Genomic DNA, 8,809 nt, shown 5'->3' on the forward strand with positions numbered 1-8,809 from the left:
TAACGGGATTTAATTTTTTAAGTTTGCACTACAAGAAAAATGATTTTCCGCAGCAGGTCATCAACGGCGTGCATTAAAAGCACGCTGCGAATATTACTTTTAACGGCGTGCACTCATATGTGCGCTGTTGATATTATTGCACTTGACAGTATTAACGGCGTGCTTAAAAAGCACGCTGCGGATATTACTTATCACGCCGCAGATAAGTAATATCCGCAGCGTGCGTTTATGTGTGCCGTTAAAAAATTATATAAACGACAGCGTGCATGTAAATGTGCGCCGTTAATATTTAGCGACGGTTTTTTGAAAACCGACGCAATATTTATATTAGCGACGGTTTCTTTTAAACCGTCGGATAAAGTTCAAGAACATTTATGTTAGCAAAACTGAAGTAACAATGGTTTATGAAAGTTTGGAGAATTAAACATCCTTACGTCTCCTTTTTTTCCAGAAGGTATTGTTAGAGTACTGTTTTCTCGTACTCAAAGAGCAACGAAAGTCTAAAAATTTTATTTTGACATTCAAAACATTTATTGGGCATCAAATGATTTAAAACATTAATAATTTTTTTAGATTTTGTTTACCGGTACCTTTGCGTATTTAACTTTGGCTCTGATTATTCTGGTTTTTAAGCAGATATAATACTTCTTGTAATTCTCTATGATTGGATCTCCCATTTGATCGTCTAATCAGGGCCACGATCAAAGATAACACCACCACTGAGCTTGGAATTATTTCAAGAGATATCACCACTATTGAACTTGAATAAAAATCCAGATGTTGATTTCGAATCATCCACATCTGACTGAAAGCTAGAATCAGTATAGCCTTCAAATTTTAACTCATCACTTCCGTAGATCAAGAATAAAATCTTAGTTCTTCTTAAGTACTTAAGAATGTCCTTAACAGCTTTCCAATGCAATGGACTGGGATTCGACTGATATCTGCTTGCAACACTCAGTGCAAATGCTATATCGAGTCGTTAGATACCATACCATACCATACATTATACTGCCTATGACAGACGCATATAGGATGCGGCTCATGGTTTCTATCCCATCGTCAGTCTTAGAGAACATATATTTAGATAAAGTCACATCATGGCACATTGAGAGATATCCTCTCGTAGACTTCTCCACAGAGAATCTCCTCAATACGACATCTATATAAGTGGACTAGGTGAGTTCTAGCATCCTCTTGGATCTATCTTTATAGATCTATATTTCTAATACACATCATGCTTCACCCATAACCTTCATTGATAATTTACTAGCTAACCATACTTTAGTTGACTACATCATCCCTACATATTTCTCAATGAGTAGTATGTCATCAACATAGAGTACTAAGAACGTCACTAGACTCCCACAAACTTTTTTGTATACACACGATTCCTCAGGATTCTTGACAAAATCAAACCCCTTGATAGTGTTGTCAAATATGAGGTTTCGGCTAATTGATTCTATTTGAGTCCATAGATGTATCTCTGAAGTTTGTATAATTTATGCACACTTCCTACTGATGCGAATCCTTCAGGTTGAGACATGTAGATCTCTTCCTTAAAGTCACAATTAAGGAACACTGTGTTCACATCCATTTGTCATATTTCATATTCATAACATGTTGCTATGGCTAGCAATATCCTAATGGACTTAAAAATTGCGAATGGAAAAAGGTTTTTTCATAGTCAATACATTTCCTTCGAGTATATCATTTTGCTACCAATATTGATTTGAAGGTCAATACCTTCCAATCCGTCCAAAGTTTTCTTTTGTAAATTTATTTGCTTTCTATGAGAACATTTTTCTCAAGTGGATCTACTAAAGACCGTACTTGGTTCGAATATATGGAGCCCATTTAGGACTGCATGGCTTCAAGCCATTTAGATGAATCAGCATCAGACAATGTTTACTTGAAGTTTCTTAGATCACATCCAGAAATGGACTCATCTTATCATTTTTCAAGAAGCAGGCTCATCCTCTTAGGTGGTCTGAGACCCTTTCGGATCTCCTAGGATCTTGTGTCTCTTCAACTGGCTATTTGGTTATGGGTTCTACTATTTCAGAGGTGGCTAGTTCCCGAATCTCTTTGAGTTCTATCATCTCGCATTTTCTATTTAATGTAAAATCATTCTATAAGAAGGTGACATTCCTTGAAAAAAAAACGCATTTCTTTCATTGGGATTATAGAAATAACATCCAACAGAATTTTTTGGATATCTCACAAAGTAGCAAAATTGGCTCTACTATTCAATTTGTCTTCCACTGCCTACTTCACATAAGCAGAGAATCGCAATATGCCTAAGAAAGAATATTTGGGTATCTTTCCCATCCATATCTCATATAGAGTTTTATCAACTGCCTTTGTATGAACTTAGTTCAACAACTTTTTCGTGGTTTCAGGCGCAAATGAAAAGGGCATATTTTTTCACGTACATTACCCAATTAATAGGCATGAATTATGTTTTCGAATGGAGTTATGCGTTTTTGGGTTGTTTTGAATGTCAATACAAGAAGGGACAAAATGGTGTACATGTAAAAACATCATGCACAAAAGAAGACGGAAGAACGCGTGCAGCAGCGTTAGATCGCGTACAGTTGCACGCGCAGAGCAAAATGAAAATAATGAATTGATCTCTACTCGCACTATGACTGGTTGGCGAGTATGCACTAATTATAGGAAGTTAAATAATGTCACAAGCAAAGAAAATTTTCCACTGTATTTTATTGATTAGATGCTTGATAGACTTATTGGTTATTGTCATGACTATTGCTTTTTAGATGATTATTCAGGTTATAACCAGATTGATATAGCACCAGAAGACTAGGAAAAGACTACATTCACGTGTCCCTATGGCTCGTTTACTCTAGGAGGATGCCTTTTGGGCTATGCGCTTGCTATTTTGCAGAGGTGCATGATGGCCATATTTGCAGACATGGTGGAGGAAATCATGGAAGTGAACATGGATGACTTCTCGGTATTTGGATCTTCATTTTATCATTGTTTACATAACATTTCTCTTGTATTGCAGAGATGCTAGGAAAATAAATTAGTTTTCAACCGAGAGAAATATCATTTTATGGTTCAAGAGGGGAATTGTTATTGGAAATAGAGTGTCTGCTAGGGGACTAGAGGTGGACAGAGCCAAAGTCGTCGCAATTGAAAAGCTTCCTCCTCCAAAGAACACAAAAGGAATAAGGAGTTTCCTAGGACATGTGGGGTTTTATCGTAGATTTATTAAAGATTTCTCTAAAATTACTAAACTCCTATGTAATTTGCTTGAAAAGAGTCTATATTTATCTTTGATGATGAATGTCTACAGGCATTTGAGAAGATCAAGAAAGCATTGGTTACAACACCAATTATGATAGTGCTGGACTGGAAGGAGCCCTTTGAGTTAATGTGTGATACCAGTGACAATGCAGTTGGTGCCGTTCTGGGACAAAGAAAAGAAAAGATGTTTAGGGAAATCTACTACGCAAGTCGCACCATGGATGCTGCACATTAGAATTACACTAGAATTGAAAAAGAGATGCTTGTAGTAGTATTTGCACTTGACAAATTCAGGCCTTATCTGATCGGAAAAAAGGTAGTTGTTTTCACTGGCCATGTAGCCATTCCCTACCTATTCGCCAAGAAGGATGCAAAACCGCGCTTGATAAGGTGGATTTTGCTACTGCAAGAATTTAACTTCGAGGTTGGAAATAAGAAGGGGAGTCAGAATCAAGTGGCAGATCACTTGTCAAAACCGGAGTTAGAGGAGAAGAAAGAAGAGGGAGCTATACAGAAAACATTTCCAGATGAACAACTCTTCGAGGTAAACTCTGTACTTCCATGATTTGCTGATTTTGCTAATTTCTTGTCTTGTGGTGTTCTCCTTCCAAAGTTAAACCATCATCAAAAGAAGAAATTCTTTCACAACATCAAATTCTTCCTATGGGATGACCCATATGTGTTAAAGAGATGTACTGACCAATTATTAGAAGATGAGTGGATGGTGTGGAAGCCCAGCAAATTTTGGTGCAATGTCATTCTTCAATGTATGATGGACATTTTGGAGCATCACGAACGACTATTAAGGTATTGCAATCCGGTTTTTATTGGTCTAATTTGTTTAAAGATAGCTATACCTTAGTAAAATCATGTGATAGATGCAAGAGGTTAGGATACATCTCTAGGCGTCACGAATTACACTGACAAATATTTTGGAAGTAGAACTTTTTGACGTTTGGGGTATAGATTTCATGGGGCATTTTCTCCCTTTTTTTGTTCATTCTTATATCTTATTAGCTTTTGATTATGTCCCAAAGTGGGTGGAAGCAATTGCCATCAGTACTAATGATGCTCGTGTTGTAGCTAAGTTTGTGCATAAGAATATCTTCACAAAATTTGGAACTCCAAGAGCCATAATAAGTGATGAAGGTACACATTTTTGCAATAAAATTTTCAACTCACTTTTGGCTAAATAAAGTATTAAGCACAAGGTGGCATTAGCATATCAGCATTAGTCGAATGGACAAGCCGGAATATCCAATCGAGAAATTAAACAAATATTGGAGAAGACTGTCAACACTAACCGGAAATATTGGGCGCAAGTGTAAGGTGTCAAGTTTTAGTACTCGGTGGAGTACGGATGTCGATCTCACAGGAAATGCAATTTAATTATAAATAAATTACCACAATTAAAATAATCAGACTTTATTTAGAAAATTCACTAGATTGTTAGTTGTCAATTATGAACTAAAATTAATGAAAGCGCGCAAACGTTTTAAAATCAGTTAGAATAAGAATCTAGATGTATGATTTCACTCGGTCTTCACTATATTAAATTATCATTGACATCAATATTTATAAATTCAATGGTTTACTACCCAAGAATTCTCAACTATTTCTACTCCCTTTCCCAAATGGTACATAAAAATCAATTATCTAAAGTCCATTTCAATATCCCTATCAAAAATCAATCAATAAATAATTTCAATTGCACAAAAATTCTTTTAATGGATTCGTTGGAGTTATCAACCTTCCAAGCCCTATAAACACCAACGATATATTTTCATACGGTCCTATTCAAAACCCCATCTCCCGAGTGATAGATCTCAAATAAATATGACGATTCCATTATTGATCAAGTAATTGGACGAAATCAAATCCGAAAAATATAAATAAACAAGAAGAAATTCGGATATATGTCAACAATTCATAAATAAATATTCGATCAACCTACACCGTCCTCTAGATTAAAGAAATTAATTCATAACGGAAAAATGATAAAAACAAGTTCATATTTTTCGACATCACTAACAGAATTAAATTAAGTAAGAAGAAGGGAAGAAGAATTGCGACTCCATCCCCGGTAGATGTGCTCTTCATCTTCGTTCTTCTTTCTCACTCTCTGGAATTTTTTGTATGTGACTGCGGCTCTCTTTTATGTCCTTTCCAATCCTCCTTGTCATGTTCCAGGGTTTAGGAGTACTTGGTACTACGATCATTGGAGGAACAATACCGAATCCGGAAGATGCTCCAGAATCGTTTCGATTGNCGTGGAGACTAGAAGTGTGTTTTTGCACGCCTCTTGCGCGCGGGTGCGCAAGAACCTGCGCCACCATGTGCATGCTTCTGAGGTTTCGAGTCTGCCTTGCGCGCACGGCTGCACGAGCCTCTGTCTGTGTGCTGCCACTCTGCGTGCGTGGCTGGCCATGATCTGGCACTGCTGCACGTGTTCTTCTATCTTCCTTTTGGCATGATGTTACTGCATGTACATCATTTTGTCCCTACCTGTATTGACACTCAAAATAACCCGAAAATGCATAACTCCTATCGAAACAAACACAATTCATGCCTATTAATTGGGTAATTTATGTGAAAAAATATGCCCTTATCAGCAAATCCCCAAAGGGATGACAACAATCCTGTGAATCCCATCATAGATCGAACCATGTCCATCATTAATCGATTACCATATTCTGACACACCATTCAACTGGGGTGTGGTTGCGGAGTCCACTGTGAGATAATCTCATTTTCTTTAAGGTAGTCTTGAAACTTAGTACTTAAGTATTCTCCACCTCGATTAGATTGAAGTGTTTTAATACTCATTCTTAATTGTTTCTCAACTTTAGCTCTGAATTCATTGAAACTTTCAAAGGCTTCAAACTTGTATTCTATTAAATATACATACTCATACCTTGAGTAGTCATCAATAAAGGTAATGTAGTTGGATTGGTCATATTTCGTGCTAACACTTAGCGATCAACACACATCTGTATGAATCAAATATAGTAGATCATGTGCACATAGTTTCCCTATTAAATAGGCTTTGGTCATCTTTCCATTTAGACAAGACTCATATGTTTCAAGAGAGTTAATTTCTGACCTGTTAAACATGACCTATCCAAGTAGCTTGTGCATCTTTCTTTGGGAAATATGTCCTAGCCTAGCGTGCCACGGTGTGCTTGATTTATACTATCTTGTTTTTTTTTGTTTGTTGTTGATATTGTGTTTACTTGGACATCGTTATTTGGAATATCTTTTATTTCCAATTTGATTGTTTTGTAATGCGTCTGTTTCAATTAAACATTCATTCTTATAAATATTGCAAATACTTTTAGCAAATAAAAAAGAAAATTTATCTTTATCACCTGCAAATCATTGCATAGATGATATTCGCATCCAATATCTAATACCCAAGAGGATGAATTAATTGTGACATTTACTTTAAATTAATATAAAAACATACGATTTCTAGAACTCTTCTGAGCTAGATATTCCTTGCAATTGCGGTTCCGATGTCCATGCTTCTTGTAGTGGAAGAAAACATCTTCTACCTTATTGGGATTTATGGGCCATTTAGAAATGTTTGGAGCTTGTTTATTACTTGGTTTGTTTTTCATGGTAGGAGAATAACGTTTCTTTCCCTTTCTTTTTGGACCTTTCTTCGTCCAAGACGAGGAACCCACTAGGAAAGCATTTTTTCTTTTTTGATGGTTGCTTCATAGCTAATAAGCATGTTGACCAACTCTTCAAGGCTTCTCTCTAGCTTGTTCATATTAAAGTTCACCACAAATCCATCAAACGATGACGGTACTGATAGCAGTGTAATGTCTGTTGACAATTCATTTGGAGTAACAATTCTCATGGACCGATACCCTTTCTTTCAAGCATGATGCAATGAACTTCTTGATGGTAGCATGCCTTAATAGACGTGATTGTTCACCATACAAGTCTTGCAGAAGACTATAAATGTCAGCAACATTTACAGGTTCCTCAAACTGCCTCTGCAATTCATTTGACATAGAAGCCAGAATATAGCTCTTAGCTAACAGATCATGGTCTCACCATTTCTCNAATTGTGAACACTCGACCAACACTTGGCTCGACGTGCACCTACTCTAACAATTGGCATGGCAGCAGCCATTTTCAGAGGCACTTTTGTGAGCACATATGCTATTTTCTATGAATTTAAAACAATTTTTAAATTCCTTAGTCAGTCTTCTTAGTTAATTCTAGTTAGCTTGTTTTGATCGAGTATGTCAGATAGAGGATTTCGCGACGACATCATAAATATACTGAAATAGAAACAAAATAAACATTATTGAATATTTTAAACCCGTTTCTTTGTTATAATTCTCAAAAAATGGTCCTAACAAGGACTTTGTAAGTGGATCATCAATGTTATCTGCAAAGAGACTCTCTTTGAAGGATCGAGTGTGCTAGTGCCTTCGAAGTCATTACAAATACTATATTCTCCAATGAGCTACAATAGCTCGTGTTCTAAAAATATTAACATCGATGAATTAAATCTAGTTTGGTTTAAAACTAATTTGAAGAAACTCGAAGTAATCCTTCGTGAAGAAGACTGTTAAATTAGAAAACATTTTAACTTATGTAAACTGTATAACTGAAAAAAGGTAGATTAGTTTTTGCATTCATCAGTTCCGTTACGGTGACAACTGAACTGACGGGTACTCTAACTGATCCAAATAATTTGAAAACAGCAAATAATCAGTTAAATACACAAGATATGCTTATGCATTTTTGGAGACTTCAACTGCTCCTACGTCACCCCTTCTACCACCTCGGGTAGGATCCACTAGAAGACTTTGATCTATACAACTACTTGTACAAACCCACTCAGCTTAGGACTTACACTATTGCCTAACTGAACTCTTAGTCTAGACTTAAGGCAGCACCTTCTAGCCAACACTTCTTTGACGTCTATGTGAGAAAGACTACATGCACAAGTTTATTGTCTTTGTGAAAGATTGTATTTAAGTGGTGGTGTGTGTGCGTGTGTGTGAGAACTGAACAATGAATACACCAGAAATATGTTCTCACACACTGAGGGAAAATAGCTTCTATACTAAGCTGATAAATCTTGAAGTGTTCCCCCGCAACTGGGCGTAATGCTTCTTGAAAGCTGATGAATAATAAGCGTGCCCTTCTTATTTTTCCACACTCTCTTTATCTCTAGTTTGCTGATGATCTTGGTTTGTATTTATATCAGCAAGATGACCATATACCAAGACTCAGCACATGTGACCGTTGCAGCTTAAATGCATTCCTCGGATTTTGTGTCTCTTCTTTTTTCCGACATCTCTTCAGGAACAATTTGTCGTTAAGTTTCGCTGCTCGGTCCATTATTGTCCTTTGGCTGGACAAAAGCTTATGTACCTTTTCGTACAACTGGATTCCAATAATGTTTACTGTCGTGTTCCACAACTGATTGCTCCTGACTGAATTTTTAACTGGTTAGTTGAAGAGGTGAAATCAGTTGACTCATCAGCTGGACTCATTTAACTGGTTCAGTT

The sequence above is a fragment of the Primulina huaijiensis genome, chromosome 11 (genome assembly GCF_012295235.1).
Source record: "Primulina huaijiensis isolate GDHJ02 chromosome 11, ASM1229523v2, whole genome shotgun sequence".
Taxonomy (NCBI): domain Eukaryota; kingdom Viridiplantae; phylum Streptophyta; class Magnoliopsida; order Lamiales; family Gesneriaceae; genus Primulina; species Primulina huaijiensis.